Source organism: Rhinoderma darwinii, chromosome 3 (genome assembly GCF_050947455.1).
Source record: "Rhinoderma darwinii isolate aRhiDar2 chromosome 3, aRhiDar2.hap1, whole genome shotgun sequence".
Taxonomy (NCBI): Eukaryota; Metazoa; Chordata; class Amphibia; order Anura; family Rhinodermatidae; genus Rhinoderma; species Rhinoderma darwinii.
Genome location: NC_134689.1, coordinates 389,035,477 through 389,055,665, shown reverse-complemented (window position 1 = coordinate 389,055,665; position 20,189 = coordinate 389,035,477). Strand labels below are relative to the sequence as shown.

Below are 20,189 nucleotides of genomic sequence, written 5' to 3'. Positions count from 1 at the left end.
GGGTTGCTGCGGCCACAACGCAGAGTACTAACCACTATACGATCACGGCAACATGTACGAGCCAGGTAGGAGTCGAACCTACAATCTTCTGATTCGTAGTCAGACGCGTTGTCCATTGCGCTACTGGCCCAGAAGCAACGAGTATTGTTGCTTATGCATCACATTTCTGGATCACCTCAAAACTTACACAAGGATCCGATTGCCATAAGTTCCTTTCATGTATTGCAAAGCAAGTCGGAACCAGATAGAGGGGAAATATTTTCATGGAATCTGGAAATCATGTGAGGCAAATCAAATGGAAACCAGCTAATAACGAAATATTTTCATGTGATTGAGAACTCTTGTGAAGTTTTTACTTTTTTCCACAACACATTTTCGGAACAGGCTAAATCACATATTTCAAGTTTTTTGCCATCTAGAACAAAGAGAACAAGCCGTAGATAAAATGTGTTGTGTATTTCCTGAAAATCCATGAATATTCTTAAACCTTGGGTAAATATCATTAAAAATAAGTAAGCAAAGGGTTACTGCCGTGACCCGGATTCGGACCGGGGTTGCTGCGGCCACAACGCAGAGTACTAACCACTATACGATCACGGCAACATGTACGAGCCAGGTAGGAGTCGAACCTACAATCTTCTGATTCGTAGTCAGACGCGTTGTCCATTGCGCCACTGGCCCAGATGCAACGAAGATTGTTGCTTATGCATCACATTTCTGGATCACCTCAAAACTTACACAAGGATCCGATTGCCATAAGTTCCTTTCATGTATTGCAAAGCAAGTCGGAACCAGATAGAGGGGACATATTTTCATGGAATCCGGAAATCATGTGAGGCAAATCAAATGGAAACCAGCTAATAACGAAATATTTTCATGTGATTGAGAACTCTTGTGAAGTTTTTACTTTTTTCCACAACACATTTTCGGAACAGGCTAAATCACATATTTCCAGATTTTTGCCATCTAGAACAAAGAGAACAAGCCGTAGATAAAATGTGTTGTGTATTTCCTGAAAATCCATGAATATTCTTAAACCTTGGGTAAATATCATTAAAAATAAGTAAGCAAAGGGTTACTGCCGTGACCCGGATTCGGACCGGGGTTGCTGCGGCCACAACGCAGAGTACTAACCACTATACGATCACGGCAACATGTACGAGCCAGGTGGGAGTCGAACCTACAATCTTCTGATTCGTAGTCAGACGCGTTGTCCATTGCGCCACTGGCCCAGATGCAACGCGGATTGTTGCTTATGCATCACATTTCTGGATCACCTCAAAACTTACACAAGGATCCGATTGCCATAAGTTCCTTTCATGTATCGCAAAGCAAGTCGGAACCAGATAGAGGGGAAATATTTTCATGGAATCCGGAAATCATGTGAGGCAAATCAAATGGAAACCAGCTAATAACGAAATATTTTCATGTGATTGAGAACTCTTGTGAAGTTTTTACTTTTTTCCACAACACATTTTCGAAACAGGCTAAATCACATATTTCCAGATTTTTGCCATCTAGAACAAAGAGAACAAGCTGTAGATAAAATGTGTTGTGTATTTCCTGAAAATCCATGAATATTCTTAAACCTTGGGTAAATATCATTAAAAATAAGTAAGCAAAGGGTTACTGCCGTGACCCGGATTCGGACTGGGGTTGCTGCGGCCACAACGCAGAGTACGATCACGGCAACATGTACGAGGCAGGTAGGAGTCGAACCTACAATCTTCTGATTCGTAGTCAGACGCGTTGTCCATTGCGCTACTGGCCCAGAAGCAACGAGTATTGTTGCTTATGCATCACATTTCTGGATCACCTCAAAACTTACACAAGGATCCGATTGCCATAAGTTCCTTTCATGTATTGCAAAGCAAGTCGGAACCAGATAGAGGGGAAATATTTTCATGGAATCTGGAAATCATGTGAGGCAAATCAAATGGAAACCAGCTAATAACGAAATATTTTCATGTGATTGAGAACTCTTGTGAAGTTTTTACTTTTTTCCACAACACATTTTCGGAACAGGCTAAATCACATATTTCCAGTTTTTTGCCATCTAGAACAAAGAGAACAAGCCGTAGATAAAATGTGTTGTGTATTTCCTGAAAATCCATGAATATTCTTAAACCTTGGGTAAATATCATTAAAAATAAGTAAGCAAAGGGTTACTGCCGTGACCCGGATTCGGACCGGGGTTGCTGCGGCCACAACGCAGAGTACTAACCACTATACGATCACGGCAACATGTACGAGCCAGGTAGGAGTCGAACCTACAATCTTCTGATTCGTAGTCAGACGCGTTGTCCATTGCGCTACTGGCCCAGAAGCAACGAGTATTGTTGCTTATGCATCACATTTCTGGATCACCTCAAAACTTACACAAGGATCCGATTGCCATAAGTTCCTTTCATGTATTGCAAAGCAAGTCGGAACCAGATAGAGGGGAAATATTTTCATGGAATCCGGAAATCATGTGAGACAAATCAAATGGAAACCAGCTAATAACGAAATATTTTCATGTGATTGAGAACTCTTGTGAAGTTTTTACTTTTTTCCACAACACATTTTCGGAACAGGCTAAATCACATATTTCCAGATTTTTGCCATCTAGAACAAAGAGAACAAGCCGTAGATAAAATGTGTTGTGTATTTCCTGAAAATCCATGAATATTCTTAAACCTTGGGTAAATATCATTAAAAATAAGTAAGCAAAGGGTTACTGCCGTGACCCGGATTCGGACCGGGGTTGCTGCGGCCACAACGCAGAGTACTAACCACTATACGATCACGGCAACATGTACGAGCCAGGTGGGAGTCGAACCTACAATCTTCTGATTCGTAGTCAGACGCGTTGTCCATTGCGCCACTGGCCCAGATGCAACGCGGATTGTTGCTTATGCATCACATTTCTGGATCACCTCAAAACTTACACAAGGATCCGATTGCCATAAGTTCCTTTCATGTATTGCAAAGCAAGTCGGAACCAGATAGAGGAGAAATATTTTCATGGAATCCGGAAATCATGTGAGGCAAATCAAATGGAAACCAGCTAATAACGAAATATTTTCATGTGATTGAGAACTCTTGTGAAGTTTTTACTTTTTTCCACAACACATTTTCGGAACAGGCTAAATCACATATTTCCAGATTTTTGCCATCTAGAACAAAGAGAACAAGCCGTAGATAAAATGTGTTGTGTATTTCCTGAAAATCCATGAATATTCTTAAACCTTGGGTAAATATCATTAAAAATAAGTAAGCAAAGGGTTACTGCCGTGACCCGGATTCGGACCGGGGTTGCTGCGGCCACAACGCAGAGTACTAACCACTATACGATCACGGCAACATGTACGAGCCAGGTAGGAGTCGAACCTACAATCTTCTGATTCGTAGTCAGACGCGTTGTCCATTGCGCCACTGGCCCAGATGCAACGCGGATTGTTGCTTATGCATCACATTTCTGGATCACCTCAAAACTTACACAAGGATCCGATTGCCATAAGTTCCTTTCATGTATTGCAAAGCAAGTCGGAACCAGATAGAGGGGAAATATTTTCATGGAATCTGGAAATCATGTGAGGCAAATCAAATGGAAACCAGCTAATAACGAAATATTTTCATGTGATTGAGAACTCTTGTGAAGTTTTTACTTTTTTCCACAACACATTTTCGGAACAGGCTAAATCACATATTTCCAGATTTTTGCCATCTAGAACAAAGAGAACAAGCCGTAGATAAAATGTGTTGTGTATTTCCTGAAAATCCATGAATATTCTTAAACCTTGGGTAAATATCATTAAAAATAAGTAAGCAAAGGGTTACTGCCGTGACCCGGATTCGGACCGGGGTTGCTGCGGCCACAACGCAGAGTACTAACCACTATACGATCACGGCAACATGTACGAGCCAGGTAGGAGTCGAACCTACAATCTTCTGATTCGTAGTCAGACGCGTTGTCCATTGCGCCACTGGCCCAGATGCAACGCGGATTGTTGCTTATGCATCACATTTCTGGATCACCTCAAAACTTACACAAGGATCCGATTGCCATAAGTTCCTTTCATGTATCGCAAAGCAAGTCGGAACCAGATAGAGGGGAAATATTTTCATGGAATCCGGAAATCATGTGAGGCAAATCAAATGGAAACCAGCTAATAACGAAATATTTTCATGTGATTGAGAACTCTTGTGAAGTTTTTACTTTTTTCCACAACACATTTTCGAAACAGGCTAAATCACATATTTCCAGATTTTTGCCATCTAGAACAAAGAGAACAAGCTGTAGATAAAATGTGTTGTGTATTTCCTGAAAATCCATGAATATTCTTAAACCTTGGGTAAATATCATTAAAAATAAGTAAGCAAAGGGTTACTGCCGTGACCCGGATTCGGACTGGGGTTGCTGCGGCCACAACGCAGAGTACTAACCACTATACGATCACGGCAACATGTACGAGCCAGGTAGGAGTCGAACCTACAATCTTCTGATTCGTAGTCGGACGCGTTGTCCATTGCGCTACTGGCCCAGAAGCAACGAGTATTGTTGCTTATGCATCACATTTCTGGATCACCTCAAAACTTACACAAGGATCCGATTGCCATAAGTTCCTTTCATGTATTGCAAAGCAAGTCGGAACCAGATAGAGGGGAAATATTTTCATGGAATCTGGAAATCATGTGAGGCAAATCAAATGGAAACCAGCTAATAACGAAATATTTTCATGTGATTGAGAACTCTTGTGAAGTTTTTACTTTTTTCCACAACACATTTTCGGAACAGGCTAAATCACATATTTCCAGTTTTTTGCCATCTAGAACAAAGAGAACAAGCCGTAGATAAAATGTGTTGTGTATTTCCTGAAAATCCATGAATATTCTTAAACCTTGGGTAAATATCATTAAAAATAAGTAAGCAAAGGGTTACTGCCGTGACCCGGATTCGGACCGGGGTTGCTGCGGCCACAACGCAGAGTACTAACCACTATACGATCACGGCAACATGTACGAGCCAGGTAGGAGTCGAACCTACAATCTTCTGATTCGTAGTCAGACGCGTTGTCCATTGCGCCACTGGCCCAGATGCAACGAGGATTGTTGCTTATGCATCACATTTCTGGATCACCTCAAAACTTACACAAGGATCCGATTGCCATAAGTTCCTTTCATGTATTGCAAAGCAAGTCGGAACCAGATAGAGGGGAAATATTTTCATGGAATCCGGAAATCATGTGAGGCAAATCAAATGGAAACCAGCTAATAACGAAATATTTTCATGTGATTGAGAACTCTTGTGAAGTTTTTACTTTTTTCCACAACACATTTTCGGAACAGGCTAAATCACATATTTCCAGATTTTTGCCATCTAGAACAAAGAGAACAAGCCGTAGATAAAATGTGTTGTGTATTTCCTGAAAATCCATGAATATTCTTAAACCTTGGGTAAATATCATTAAAAATAAGTAAGCAAAGGGTTACTGCCGTGACCCGGATTCGGACCGGGGTTGCTGCGGCCACAACGCAGAGTACTAACCACTATACGATCACGGCAACATGTACGAGCCAGGTAGGAGTCGAACCTACAATCTTCTGATTCGTAGTCAGACGCGTTGTCCATTGCGCCACTGGCCCAGATGCAACGAGGATTGTTGCTTATGCATCACATTTCTGGATCACCTCAAAACTTACACAAGGATCCGATTGCCATAAGTTCCTTTCATGTATTGCAAAGCAAGTCGGAACCAGATAGAGGGGAAATATTTTCATGGAATCCGGAAATCATGTGAGGCAAATCAAATGGAAACCAGCTAATAACGAAATATTTTCATGTGATTGAGAACTCTTGTGAAGTTTTTACTTTTTTCCACAACACATTTTCGGAACAGGCTAAATCACATATTTCCAGATTTTTGCCATCTAGAACAAAGAGAACAAGCCGTAGATAAAATGTGTTGTGTATTTCCTGAAAATCCATGAATATTCTTAAACCTTGGGTAAATATCATTAAAAATAAGTAAGCAAAGGGTTACTGCCGTGACCCGGATTCGGACCGGGGTTGCTGCGGCCACAACGCAGAGTACTAACCACTATACGATCACGGCAACATGTACGAGCCAGGTAGGAGTCGAACCTACAATCTTCTGATTCGTAGTCAGACGCGTTGTCCATTGCGCCACTGGCCCAGATGCAACGAGGATTGTTGCTTATGCATCACATTTCTGGATCACCTCAAAACTTACACAAGGATCCGATTGCCATAAGTTCCTTTTATGTATTGCAAAGCAAGTCGGAACCAGATAGAGGGGAAATATTTTCATGGAATCCGGAAATCATGTGAGGCAAATCAAATGAAAACCAGCTAATAACGAAATATTTTCATGTGATTGAGAACTCTTGTGAAGTTTTTACTTTTTTCCACAACACATTTTCGGAACAGGCTAAATCACATATTTCCAGATTTTTGCCATCTAGAACAAAGAGAACAAGCCGTAGATAAAATGTGTTGTGTATTTCCTGAAAATCCATGAATATTCTTAAACCTTGGGTAAATATCATTAAAAATAAGTAAGCAAAGGGTTACTGCCGTGACCCGGATTCGGACCGGGGTTGCTGCGGCCACAACGCAGAGTACTAACCACTATACGATCACGGCAACATGTACGAGGCAGGTAGGAGTCGAACCTACAATCTTCTGATTCGTAGTCAGACGCGTTGTCCATTGCGCCACTGGCCCAGATGCAACGAGGATTGTTGCTTATGCATCACATTTCTGGATCACCTCAAAACTTACACAAGGATCCGATTGCCATAAGTTCCTTTCATGTATTGCAAAGCAAGTCGGAACCAGATAGAGGGGAAATATTTTCATGGAATCCGGAAATCATGTGAGACAAATCAAATGGAAACCAGCTAATAACGAAATATTTTCATGTGATTGAGAACTCTTGTGAAGTTTTTACTTTTTTCCACAACACATTTTCGAAACAGGCTAAATCACATATTTCCAGTTTTTTGCCATCTAGAACAAAGAGAACAAGCCGTAGATAAAATGTGTTGTGTATTTCCTGAAAATCCATGAATATTCTTAAACCTTGGGTAAATATCATTAAAAATAAGTAAGCAAAGGGTTACTGCCGTGACCCGGATTCGGACCGGGGTTGCTGCGGCCACAACGCAGAGTACTAACCACTATACGATCACGGCAACATGTACGAGCCAGGTAGGAGTCGAACCTACAATCTTCTGATTCGTAGTCAGACGCGTTGTCCATTGCGCCACTGGCCCAGATGCAACGAGGATTGTTGCTTATGCATCACATTTCTGGATCACCTCAAAACTTACACAAGGATCCGATTGCCATAAGTTCCTTTCATGTATTGCAAAGCAAGTCGGAACCAGATAGAGGGGAAATATTTTCATGGAATCCGGAAATCATGTGAGGCAAATCAAATGGAAACCAGCTAATAACGAAATATTTTCATGTGATTGAGAACTCTTGTGAAGTTTTTACTTTTTTCCACAACACATTTTCGGAACAGGCTAAATCACATATTTCCAGATTTTTGCCATCTAGAACAAAGAGAACAAGCCGTAGATAAAATGTGTTGTGTATTTCCTGAAAATCCATGAATATTCTTAAACCTTGGGTAAATATCATTAAAAATAAGTAAGCAAAGGGTTACTGCCGTGACCCGGATTCGGACCGGGGTTGCTGCGGCCACAACGCAGAGTACTAACCACTATACGATCACGGCAACATGTACGAGCCAGGTAGGAGTCGAACCTACAATCTTCTGATTCGTAGTCAGACGCGTTGTCCATTGTGCCACTGGCCCAGATGCAACGCGGATTGTTGCTTATGCATCACATTTCTGGATCACCTCAAAACTTACACAAGGATCCGATTGCCATAAGTTCCTTTCATGTATTGCAAAGCAAGTCGGAACCAGATAGAGGGGAAATATTTTCATGGAATCTGGAAATCATGTGAGGCAAATCAAATGGAAACCAGCTAATAACGAAATATTTTCATGTGATTGAGAACTCTTGTGAAGTTTTTACTTTTTTCCACAACACATTTTCGGAACAGGCTAAATCACATATTTCCAGATTTTTGCCATCTAGAACAAAGAGAACAAGCCGTAGATAAAATGTGTTGTGTATTTCCTGAAAATCCATGAATATTCTTAAACCTTGGGTAAATATCATTAAAAATAAGTAAGCAAAGGGTTACTGCCGTGACCCGGATTCGGACCGGGGTTGCTGCGGCCACAACGCAGAGTACTAACCACTATACGATCACGGCAACATGTACGAGGCAGGTAGGAGTCGAACCTACAATCTTCTGATTCGTAGTCAGACGCGTTGTCCATTGCGCCACTGGCCCAGATGCAACGAGGATTGTTGCTTATGCATCACATTTCTGGATCACCTCAAAACTTACACAAGGATCCGATTGCCATAAGTTCCTTTCATGTATTGCAAAGCAAGTCGGAACCAGATAGAGGGGAAATATTTTCATGGAATCCGGAAATCATGTGAGACAAATCAAATGGAAACCAGCTAATAACGAAATATTTTCATGTGATTGAGAACTCTTGTGAAGTTTTTACTTTTTTCCACAACACATTTTCGAAACAGGCTAAATCACATATTTCCAGATTTTTGCCATCTAGAACAAAGAGAACAAGCTGTAGATAAAATGTGTTGTGTATTTCCTGAAAATCCATGAATATTCTTAAACCTTGGGTAAATATCATTAAAAATAAGTAAGCAAAGGGTTACTGCCGTGACCCGGATTCGGACCGGGGTTGCTGCGGCCACAACGCAGAGTACTAACCACTATACGATCACGGCAACATGTACGAGCCAGGTAGGAGTCGAACCTACAATCTTCTGATTCGTAGTCAGACGCGTTGTCCATTGCGCTACTGGCCCAGAAGCAACGAGTATTGTTGCTTATGCATCACATTTCTGGATCACCTCAAAACTTACACAAGGATCCGATTGCCATAAGTTCCTTTCATGTATTGCAAAGCAAGTCGGAACCAGATAGAGGGGAAATATTTTCATGGAATCTGGAAATCATGTGAGGCAAATCAAATGGAAACCAGCTAATAACGAAATATTTTCATGTGATTGAGAACTCTTGTGAAGTTTTTACTTTTTTCCACAACACATTTTCGGAACAGGCTAAATCACATATTTCCAGTTTTTTGCCATCTAGAACAAAGAGAACAAGCCGTAGATAAAATGTGTTGTGTATTTCCTGAAAATCCATGAATATTCTTAAACCTTGGGTAAATATCATTAAAAATAAGTAAGCAAAGGGTTACTGCCGTGACCCAGATTCGGACCGGGGTTGCTGCGGCCACAACGCAGAGTACTAACCACTATACGATCACGGCAACATGTACGAGCCAGGTAGGAGTCGAACCTACAATCTTCTGATTCGTAGTCAGACGCGTTGTCCATTGCGCCACTGGCCCAGATGCAACGAGGATTGTTGCTTATGCATCACATTTCTGGATCACCTCAAAACTTACACAAGGATCCGATTGCCATAAGTTCCTTTCATGTATTGCAAAGCAAGTCGGAACCAGATAGAGGGGAAATATTTTCATGGAATCCGGAAATCATGTGAGGCAAATCAAATGGAAACCAGCTAATAACGAAATATTTTCATGTGATTGAGAACTCTTGTGAAGTTTTTACTTTTTTCCACAACACATTTTCGGAACAGGCTAAATCACATATTTCCAGATTTTTGCCATCTAGAACAAAGAGAACAAGCCGTAGATAAAATGTGTTGTGTATTTCCTGAAAATCCATGAATATTCTTAAACCTTGGGTAAATATCATTAAAAATAAGTAAGCAAAGGGTTACTGCCGTGACCCGGATTCGGACCGGGGTTGCTGCGGCCACAACGCAGAGTACTAACCACTATACGATCACGGCAACATGTACGAGCCAGGTAGGAGTCGAACCTACAATCTTCTGATTCGTAGTCAGACGCGTTGTCCATTGTGCCACTGGCCCAGATGCAACGCGGATTGTTGCTTATGCATCACATTTCTGGATCACCTCAAAACTTACACAAGGATCCGATTGCCATAAGTTCCTTTCATGTATTGCAAAGCAAGTCGGAACCAGATAGAGGGGAAATATTTTCATGGAATCTGGAAATCATGTGAGGCAAATCAAATGGAAACCAGCTAATAACGAAATATTTTCATGTGATTGAGAACTCTTGTGAAGTTTTTACTTTTTTCCACAACACATTTTCGGAACAGGCTAAATCACATATTTCCAGATTTTTGCCATCTAGAACAAAGAGAACAAGCCGTAGATAAAATGTGTTGTGTATTTCCTGAAAATCCATGAATATTCTTAAACCTTGGGTAAATATCATTAAAAATAAGTAAGCAAAGGGTTACTGCCGTGACCCGGATTCAGACCGGGGTTGCTGCGGCCACAACGCAGAGTACTAACCACTATACGATCACGGCAACATGTACGAGCCAGGTAGGAGTCGAACCTACAATCTTCTGATTCGTAGTCAGACGCGTTGTCCATTGCGCCACTGGCCCAGATGCAACGAGGATTGTTGCTTATGCATCACATTTCTGGATCACCTCAAAACTTACACAAGGATCCGATTGCCATAAGTTCCTTTTATGTATTGCAAAGCAAGTCGGAACCAGATAGAGGGGAAATATTTTCATGGAATCCGGAAATCATGTGAGGCAAATCAAATGAAAACCAGCTAATAACGAAATATTTTCATGTGATTGAGAACTCTTGTGAAGTTTTTACTTTTTTCCACAACACATTTTCGGAACAGGCTAAATCACATATTTCCAGATTTTTGCCATCTAGAACAAAGAGAACAAGCCGTAGATAAAATGTGTTGTGTATTTCCTGAAAATCCATGAATATTCTTAAACCTTGGGTAAATATCATTAAAAATAAGTAAGCAAAGGGTTACTGCCGTGACCCGGATTCGGACCGGGGTTGCTGCGGCCACAACGCAGAGTACTAACCACTATACGATCACGGCAACATGTACGAGCCAGGTAGGAGTCGAACCTACAATCTTCTGATTCGTAGTCAGACGCGTTGTCCATTGCGCCACTGGCCCAGATGCAACGAGGATTGTTGCTTATGCATCACATTTCTGGATCACCTCAAAACTTACACAAGGATCCGATTGCCATAAGTTCCTTTTATGTATTGCAAAGCAAGTCGGAACCAGATAGAGGGGAAATATTTTCATGGAATCCGGAAATCATGTGAGGCAAATCAAATGAAAACCAGCTAATAACGAAATATTTTCATGTGATTGAGAACTCTTGTGAAGTTTTTACTTTTTTCCACAACACATTTTCGAAACAGGCTAAATCACATATGTCCAGATTTTTGCCATCTAGAACAAAGAGAACAAGCTGTAGATAAAATGTGTTGTGTATTTCCTGAAAATCCATGAATATTCTTAAACCTTGGGTAAATATCATTAAAAATAAGTAAGCAAAGGGTTACTGCCGTGACCCGGATTCGGACTGGGGTTGCTGCTGCCACAACGCAGAGTACTAACCACTGTACGATCACAGCAACATGTACGAGCCAGGTAGGAGTCGAACCTACAATCTTCTGATTCGTAGTCAGACGCGTTGTCCATTGCACCACTGGCCCAGATGCAACAAGGATTGTTGCTTATGCATCACATTTCTGGATCACCTCAAAACTTACACAAGGATCCGATTGCCATAAGTTCCTTTCATGTATTGCAAAGCAAGTCGGAACCAGATAGAGGGGAAATATTTTCATGGAATCCGGATATCATGTGAGGCAAATCAAATGGAAACCAGCTAATAACGAAATATTTTCATGTGATTGAGAACTCTTGTGAAGTTTTTACTTTTTTCCACAACACATTTTCGGAACAGGCTAAATCACATATTTCCAGATTTTTGCCATCTAGAACAAAGAGAACAAGCCGTAGATAAAATGTGTTGTGTATTTCCTGAAAATCCATGAATATTCTTAAACCTTGGGTAAATATCAATAAAAATAAGTAAGCAAAGGGTTACTGCCGTGACCCGGATTCGGACCGGGGTTGCTGCGGCCACAACGCAGAGTACTAACCACTATACGATCACGGCAACATGTACGAGCCAGGTAGGAGTCGAACCTACAATCTTCTGATTCGTAGTCAGACGCGTTGTCCATTGCGCCACTGGCCCAGATGCAACGAGGATTGTTGCTTATGCATCACATTTCTGGATCACCTCAAAACTTACACAAGGATCCGATTGCCATAAGTTCCTTTCATGTATTGCAAAGCAAGTCGGAACCAGATAGAGGGGAAATATTTTCATGGAATCTGGAAATCATGTGAGGCAAATCAAATGGAAACCAGCTAATAACGAAATATTTTCATGTGATTGAGAACTCTTGTGAAGTTTTTACTTTTTTCCACAACACATTTTCGGAACAGGCTAAATCACATATTTCCAGATTTTTGCAATCTAGAACAAAGAGAACAAGCCGTAGATAAAATGTGTTGTGTATTTCCTGAAAATCCATGAATATTCTTAAACCTTGGGTAAATATCATTAAAAATAAGTAAGCAAAGGGTTACTGCCGTGCCCCGGATTCGGACCGGGGTTGCTGCGGCCACAACGCAGAGTACTAACCACTATACGATCACGGCAACATGTACGAGCCAAACCTACAATCTTCTGATTCGTAGTCAGACGCGTTGTCCATTGCGCCACTGGCCCAGATGCAACGAGTATTGTTGCTTATGCATCACATTTCTGGATCACCTCAAAACTTACACAAGGATCCGATTGCCATAAGTTCCTTTCATGTATTGCAAAGCAAGTCGGAACCAGATAGAGGGGAAATATTTTCATGGAATCCGGAAATCATGTGAGGCAAATCAAATGGAAACCAGCTAATAACGAAATATTTTCATGTGATTGAGAACTCTTGTGAAGTTTTTACTTTTTTCCACAACACATTTTCGGAACAGGCTAAATCACATATTTCCAGATTTTTGCAATCTAGAACAAAGAGAACAAGCCGTAGATAAAATGTGTTGTGTATTTCCTGAAAATCCATGAATATTCTTAAACCTTGGGTAAATATCATTAAAAATAAGTAAGCAAAGGGTTACTGCCGTGCCCCGGATTCGGACCGGGGTTGCTGCGGCCACAACGCAGAGTACTAACCACTATACGATCACGGCAACATGTACGAGCCAAACCTACAATCTTCTGATTCGTAGTCAGACGCGTTGTCCATTGCGCCACTGGCCCAGATGCAACGAGTATTGTTGCTTATGCATCACATTTCTGGATCACCTCAAAACTTACACAAGGATCCGATTGCCATAAGTTCCTTTCATGTATTGCAAAGCAAGTCGGAACCAGATAGAGGGGAAATATTTTCATGGAATCCGGAAATCATGTGAGGCAAATCAAATGGAAACCAGCTAATAACGAAATATTTTCATGTGATTGAGAACTCTTGTGAAGTTTTTACTTTTTTCCACAACACATTTTCGGAACAGGCTAAATCACATATTTCCAGATTTTTGCCATCTAGAACAAAGAGAACAAGCCGTAGATAAAATGTGTTGTGTATTTCCTGAAAATCCATGAATATTCTTAAACCTTGGGTAAATATCATTAAAAATAAGTAAGCAAAGGGTTACTGCCGTGACCCGGATTCGGACCGGGGTTGCTGCGGCCACAACGCAGAGTACTAACCACTATACGATCACGGCAACATGTACGAGCCAGGTAGGAGTCGAACCTACAATCTTCTGATTCGTAGTCAGACGCGTTGTCCATTGCACCACTGGCCCAGATGCAACGAGGATTGTTGCTTATGCATCACATTTCTGGATCACCTCAAAACTTACACAAGGATCCGATTGCCATAAGTTCCTTTCATGTATTGCAAAGCAAGTCGGAACCAGATAGAGGGGAAATATTTTCATGGAATCCGGAAATCATGTCAGGCAAATCAAATGGAAACCAGCTAATAACGAAATATTTTCATGTGATTGAGAACTCTTGTGAAGTTTTTACTTTTTTCCACAACACATTTTCGGAACAGGCTAAATCACATATTTCCAGATTTTTGCCATCTAGAACAAAGAGAACAAGCCGTAGATAAAATGTGTTGTGTATTTCCTGAAAATCCATGAATATTCTTAAACCTTGGGTAAATATCAATAAAAATAAGTAAGCAAAGGGTTACTGCCGTGACCCGGATTTGGACCGGGGTTGCTGCGGCCACAACGCAGAGTACTAACCACTATACGATCACGGCAACATGTACGAGCCAGGTAGGAGTCGAACCTACAATCTTCTGATTCGTAGTCAGACGCGTTGTCCATTGCGCCACTGGCCCAGATGCAACGAGGATTGTTGCTTATGCATCACATTTCTGGATCACCTCAAAACTTACACAAGGATCCGATTGCCATAAGTTCCTTTCATGTATTGCAAAGCAAGTCGGAACCAGATAGAGGGGAAATATTTTCATGGAATCTGGAAATCATGTGAGGCAAATCAAATGGAAACCAGCTAATAACGAAATATTTTCATGTGATTGAGAACTCTTGTGAAGTTTTTACTTTTTTCCACAACACATTTTCGGAACAGGCTAAATCACATATTTCCAGATTTTTGCAATCTAGAACAAAGAGAACAAGCCGTAGATAAAATGTGTTGTGTATTTCCTGAAAATCCATGAATATTCTTAAACCTTGGGTAAATATCATTAAAAATAAGTAAGCAAAGGGTTACTGCCGTGCCCCGGATTCGGACCGGGGTTGCTGCGGCCACAACGCAGAGTACTAACCACTATACGATCACGGCAACATGTACGAGCCAAACCTACAATCTTCTGATTCGTAGTCAGACGCGTTGTCCATTGCGCCACTGGCCCAGATGCAACGAGTATTGTTGCTTATGCATCACATTTCTGGATCACCTCAAAACTTACACAAGGATCCGATTGCCATAAGTTCCTTTCATGTATTGCAAAGCAAGTCGGAACCAGATAGAGGGGAAATATTTTCATGGAATCCGGAAATCATGTGAGGCAAATCAAATGGAAACCAGCTAATAACGAAATATTTTCATGTGATTGAGAACTCTTGTGAAGTTTTTACTTTTTTCCACAACACATTTTCGGAACAGGCTAAATCACATATTTCCAGATTTTTGCCATCTAGAACAAAGAGAACAAGCCGTAGATAAAATGTGTTGTGTATTTCCTGAAAATCCATGAATATTCTTAAACCTTGGGTAAATATCATTAAAAATAAGTAAGCAAAGGGTTACTGCCGTGCCCCGGATTCGGACCGGGGTTGCTGCGGCCACAACGCAGAGTACTAACCACTATACGATCACGGCAACATGTACGAGCCAAACCTACAATCTTCTGATTCGTAGTCAGACGCGTTGTCCATTGCGCCACTGGCCCAGATGCAACGAGTATTGTTGCTTATGCATCACATTTCTGGATCACCTCAAAACTTACACAAGGATCCGATTGCCATAAGTTCCTTTCATGTATTGCAAAGCAAGTCGGAACCAGATAGAGGGGAAATATTTTCATGGAATCCGGAAATCATGTGAGGCAAATCAAATGGAAACCAGCTAATAACGAAATATTTTCATGTGATTGAGAACTCTTGTGAAGTTTTTACTTTTTTCCACAACACATTTTCGGAACAGGCTAAATCACATATTTCCAGATTTTTGCAATCTAGAACAAAGAGAACAAGCCGTAGATAAAATGTGTTGTGTATTTCCTGAAAATCCATGAATATTCTTAAACCTTGGGTAAATATCATTAAAAATAAGTAAGCAAAGGGTTACTGCCGTGCCCCGGATTCGGACCGGGGTTGCTGCGGCCACAACGCAGAGTACTAACCACTATACGATCACGGCAACATGTACGAGCCAAACCTACAATCTTCTGATTCGTAGTCAGACGCGTTGTCCATTGCGCCACTGGCCCAGATGCAACGAGTATTGTTGCTTATGCATCACATTTCTGGATCACCTCAAAACTTACACAAGGATCCGATTGCCATAAGTTCCTTTCATGTATTGCAAAGCAAGTCGGAACCAGATAGAGGGGAAATATTTTCATGGAATCCGGAAATCATGTGAGGCAAATCAAATGGAAACCAGCTAATAACGAAATATTTTCATGTGATTGAGAACTCTTGTGAAGTTTTTACTTTTTTCCACAACACATTTTCGGAACAGGCTAAATCACATATTTCCAGATTTTTGCCATCTAGAACAAAGAGAACAAGCCGTAGATAAAATGTGTTGTGTATTTCCTGAAAATCCATGAATATTCTTAAACCTTGGGTAAATATCATTAAAAATAAGTAAGCAAAGGGTTACTGCCGTGACCCGGATTCGGACCGGGGTTGCTGTGGCCACAACGCAGAGTACTAACCACTATACGATCACGGCAACATGTACGAGCCAGGTAGGAGTCGAACCTACAATCTTCTGATTCGTAGTCAGACGCGTTGTCCATTGCGCCACTGGCCCAGATGCAACGAGGATTGTTGCTTATGCATCACATTTCTGGATCACCTCAAAACTTACACAAGGATCCGATTGCCATAAGTTCCTTTTATGTATTGCAAAGCAAGTCGGAACCAGATAGAGGGGAAATATTTTCATGGAATCCGGAAATCATGTGAGGCAAATCAAATGAAAACCAGCTAATAACGAAATATTTTCATGTGATTGAGAACTCTTGTGAAGTTTTTACTTTTTTCCACAACACATTTTCGGAACAGGCTAAATCACATATTTCCAGATTTTTGCCATCTAGAACAAAGAGAACAAGCCGTAGATAAAATGTGTTGTGTATTTCCTGAAAATCCATGAATATTCTTAAACCTTGGGTAAATATCATTAAAAATAATTAAGCAAAGGGTTACTGCCGTGACCCGGATTCGGACCGGGGTTGCTGCGGCCACAACGCAGAGTACTAACCACTATACGATCACGGCAACATGTACGAGGCAGGTAGGAGTCGAACCTACAATCTTCTGATTCGTAGTCAGACGCGTTGTCCATTGCGCCACTGGCCCAGATACAACGAGGATTGTTGCTTATGCATCACATTTCTGGATCACCTCAAAACTTACACAAGGATCCGATTGCCATAAGTTCCTTTCATGTATTGCAAAGCAAGTCGGAACCAGATAGAGGGGAAATATTTTCATGGAATCCGGAAATCATGTGAGACAAATCAAATGGAAACCAGCTAATAACGAAATATTTTCATGTGATTGAGAACTCTTGTGAAGTTTTTACTTTTTTCCACAACACATTTTCGAAACAGGCTAAATCACATATTTCCAGATTTTTGCCATCTAGAACAAAGAGAACAAGCTGTAGATAAAATGTGTTGTGTATTTCCTGAAAATCCATGAATATTCTTAAACCTTGGGTAAATATCATTAAAAATAAGTAAGCAAAGGGTTACTGCCGTGACCCGGATTCGGACCGGGGTTGCTGCGGCCACAACGCAGAGTACTAACCACTATACGATCACGGCAACATGTACGAGCCAGGTAGGAGTCGAACCTACAATCTTCTGATTCGTAGTCAGACGCGTTGTCCATTGCGCTACTGGCCCAGAAGCAACGAGTATTGTTGCTTATGCATCACATTTCTGGATCACCTCAAAACTTACACAAGGATCCGATTGCCATAAGTTCCTTTCATGTATTGCAAAGCAAGTCGGAACCAGATAGAGGGGAAATATTTTCATGGAATCCGGAAATCATGTGAGGCAAATCAAATGGAAACCAGCTAATAACGAAATATTTTCATGTGATTGAGAACTCTTGTGAAGTTTTTACTTTTTTCCACAACACATTTTCGAAACAGGCTAAATCACATATGTCCAGATTTTTGCCATCTAGAACAAAGAGAACAAGCTGTAGATAAAATGTGTTGTGTATTTCCTGAAAATCCATGAATATTCTTAAACCTTGGGTAAATATCATTAAAAATAAGTAAGCAAAGGGTTACTGCCGTGACCCGGATTCGGACTGGGGTTGCTGCTGCCACAACGCAGAGTACTAACCACTGTACGATCACAGCAACATGTACGAGCCAGGTAGGAGTCGAACCTACAATCTTCTGATTCGTAGTCAGACGCGTTGTCCATTGCACCACTGGCCCAGATGCAACAAGGATTGTTGCTTATGCATCACATTTCTGGATCACCTCAAAACTTACACAAGGATCCGATTGCCATAAGTTCCTTTCATGTATTGCAAAGCAAGTCGGAACCAGATAGAGGGGAAATATTTTCATGGAATCCGGATATCATGTGAGGCAAATCAAATGGAAACCAGCTAATAACGAAATATTTTCATGTGATTGAGAACTCTTGTGAAGTTTTTACTTTTTTCCACAACACATTTTCGGAACAGGCTAAATCACATATTTCCAGATTTTTGCCATCTAGAACAAAGAGAACAAGCCGTAGATAAAATGTGTTGTGTATTTCCTGAAAATCCATGAATATTCTTAAACCTTGGGTAAATATCAATAAAAATAAGTAAGCAAAGGGTTACTGCCGTGACCCGGATTCGGACCGGGGTTGCTGCGGCCACAACGCCGAGTACTAACCACTATACGATAACAGCAACATGTACGAGCCAGGTAGGAGTCGAACCTACAATCTTCTGATTCGTAGTCAGACGCGTTGTCCATTGCACCACTGGCCCAGATGCAACGAGGATTGTTGCTTATGCATCACATTTCTGGATCACCTCAAAACTTACACAAGGATCCGATTGCCATAAGTTCCTTTCATGTATTGCAAAGCAAGTCGGAACCAGATAGAGGGGAAATATTTTCATGGAATCCGGAAATCATGTGAGGCAAATCAAATGGAAACCAGCTAATAACGAAATATTTTCATGTGATTGAGAACTCTTGTGAAGTTTTTACTTTTTTCCACAACACATTTTCGGAACAGGCTAAATCACATATTTCCAGATTTTTGCCATCTAGAACAAAGAGAACAAGCCGTAGATAAAATGTGTTGTGTATTTCCTGAAAATCCATGAATATTCTTAAACCTTGGGTAAATATCAATAAAAATAAGTAAGCAAAGGGTTACTGCCGTGACCCGGATTCGGACCGGGGTTGCTGCGGCCACAACGCAGAGTACTAACCACTATACGATCACGGCAACATGTACGAGCCAAACCTACAATCTTCTGATTCGTAGTCAGACGCTTTGTCCATTGCGCCACTGGCCCAGATGCAACGAGTATTGTTGCTTATGCATCACATTTCTGGATCACCTCAAAACTTACACAAGGATCCGATTGCCATAAGTTCCTTTCATGTATTGCAAAGCAAGTCGGAACCAGATAGAGGGGAAATATTTTCATGGAATCCGGAAATCATGTGAGGCAAATCAAATGGAAACCAGCTAATAACGAAATATTTTCATGTGATTGAGAACTCTTGTGAAGTTTTTACTTTTTTCCACAACACATTTTCGGAACAGGCTAAATCACATATTTCCAGATTTTTGCAATCTAGAACAAAGAGAACAAGCCGTAGATAAAATGTGTTGTGTATTTCCTGAAAATCCATGAATATTCTTAAACCTTGGGTAAATATCATTAAAAATAAGTAAGCAAAGGGTTACTGCCGTGCCCCGGATTCGGACCGGGGTTGCTGCGGCCACAACGCAGAGTACTAACCACTATACGATCACGGCAACATGTACGAGCCAAACCTACAATCTTCTGATTCGTAGTCAGACGCGTTGTCCATTGCGCCACTGGCCCAGATGCAACGAGTATTGTTGCTTATGCATCACATTTCTGGATCACCTCAAAACTTACACAAGGATCCGATTGCCATAAGTTCCTTTCATGTATTGCAAAGCAAGTCGGAACCAGATAGAGGGGAAATATTTTCATGGAATCCGGAAATCATGTGAGGCAAATCAAATGGAAACCAGCTAATAACGAAATATTTTCATGTGATTGAGAACTCTTGTGAAGTTTTTACTTTTTTCCACAACACATTTTCGGAACAGGCTAAATCACATATTTCCAGATTTTTGCCATCTAGAACAAAGAGAACAAGCCGTAGAT

The 20,189-nt window shown here is 41.0% G+C and overlaps 17 non-coding genes across 17 annotated transcripts; all 17 read right to left on the bottom strand.

The window, feature by feature from the left end:
* Positions 1-57: 57 nt before the first annotated feature.
* TRNAR-ACG (transfer RNA arginine (anticodon ACG)) lies at positions 58-130 on the bottom strand. The gene has a single exon. It is a non-coding gene; the product is annotated as a tRNA-Arg (tRNA).
* Positions 131-608: 478 nt separating this feature from the next.
* TRNAR-ACG (transfer RNA arginine (anticodon ACG)) lies at positions 609-681 on the bottom strand. Its single transcript has one exon. It is a non-coding gene; the product is annotated as a tRNA-Arg (tRNA).
* Positions 682-2,249: 1,568 nt separating this feature from the next.
* TRNAR-ACG (transfer RNA arginine (anticodon ACG)) lies at positions 2,250-2,322 on the bottom strand. The gene has a single exon. It is a non-coding gene; the product is annotated as a tRNA-Arg (tRNA).
* A 1,029-nt stretch (positions 2,323-3,351) lies between these two features.
* TRNAR-ACG (transfer RNA arginine (anticodon ACG)) lies at positions 3,352-3,424 on the bottom strand. Its single transcript has one exon. It is a non-coding gene; the product is annotated as a tRNA-Arg (tRNA).
* A 478-nt stretch (positions 3,425-3,902) lies between these two features.
* On the bottom strand, positions 3,903-3,975 carry TRNAR-ACG (transfer RNA arginine (anticodon ACG)). The gene has a single exon. It is a non-coding gene; the product is annotated as a tRNA-Arg (tRNA).
* Positions 3,976-5,004: 1,029 nt separating this feature from the next.
* TRNAR-ACG (transfer RNA arginine (anticodon ACG)) lies at positions 5,005-5,077 on the bottom strand. The gene has a single exon. It is a non-coding gene; the product is annotated as a tRNA-Arg (tRNA).
* A 478-nt stretch (positions 5,078-5,555) lies between these two features.
* On the bottom strand, positions 5,556-5,628 carry TRNAR-ACG (transfer RNA arginine (anticodon ACG)). The gene has a single exon. It is a non-coding gene; the product is annotated as a tRNA-Arg (tRNA).
* A 478-nt stretch (positions 5,629-6,106) lies between these two features.
* TRNAR-ACG (transfer RNA arginine (anticodon ACG)) lies at positions 6,107-6,179 on the bottom strand. Its single transcript has one exon. It is a non-coding gene; the product is annotated as a tRNA-Arg (tRNA).
* Positions 6,180-7,208: 1,029 nt separating this feature from the next.
* On the bottom strand, positions 7,209-7,281 carry TRNAR-ACG (transfer RNA arginine (anticodon ACG)). Its single transcript has one exon. It is a non-coding gene; the product is annotated as a tRNA-Arg (tRNA).
* A 1,580-nt stretch (positions 7,282-8,861) lies between these two features.
* Positions 8,862-8,934, bottom strand: TRNAR-ACG (transfer RNA arginine (anticodon ACG)). The gene has a single exon. It is a non-coding gene; the product is annotated as a tRNA-Arg (tRNA).
* A 478-nt stretch (positions 8,935-9,412) lies between these two features.
* On the bottom strand, positions 9,413-9,485 carry TRNAR-ACG (transfer RNA arginine (anticodon ACG)). The gene has a single exon. It is a non-coding gene; the product is annotated as a tRNA-Arg (tRNA).
* Positions 9,486-10,514: 1,029 nt separating this feature from the next.
* Positions 10,515-10,587, bottom strand: TRNAR-ACG (transfer RNA arginine (anticodon ACG)). Its single transcript has one exon. It is a non-coding gene; the product is annotated as a tRNA-Arg (tRNA).
* A 478-nt stretch (positions 10,588-11,065) lies between these two features.
* TRNAR-ACG (transfer RNA arginine (anticodon ACG)) lies at positions 11,066-11,138 on the bottom strand. Its single transcript has one exon. It is a non-coding gene; the product is annotated as a tRNA-Arg (tRNA).
* Positions 11,139-12,167: 1,029 nt separating this feature from the next.
* TRNAR-ACG (transfer RNA arginine (anticodon ACG)) lies at positions 12,168-12,240 on the bottom strand. Its single transcript has one exon. It is a non-coding gene; the product is annotated as a tRNA-Arg (tRNA).
* A 2,109-nt stretch (positions 12,241-14,349) lies between these two features.
* Positions 14,350-14,422, bottom strand: TRNAR-ACG (transfer RNA arginine (anticodon ACG)). Its single transcript has one exon. It is a non-coding gene; the product is annotated as a tRNA-Arg (tRNA).
* A 2,098-nt stretch (positions 14,423-16,520) lies between these two features.
* TRNAR-ACG (transfer RNA arginine (anticodon ACG)) lies at positions 16,521-16,593 on the bottom strand. The gene has a single exon. It is a non-coding gene; the product is annotated as a tRNA-Arg (tRNA).
* A 1,029-nt stretch (positions 16,594-17,622) lies between these two features.
* Positions 17,623-17,695, bottom strand: TRNAR-ACG (transfer RNA arginine (anticodon ACG)). The gene has a single exon. It is a non-coding gene; the product is annotated as a tRNA-Arg (tRNA).
* Between the last annotated feature and the right edge of the window lie 2,494 nt (positions 17,696-20,189).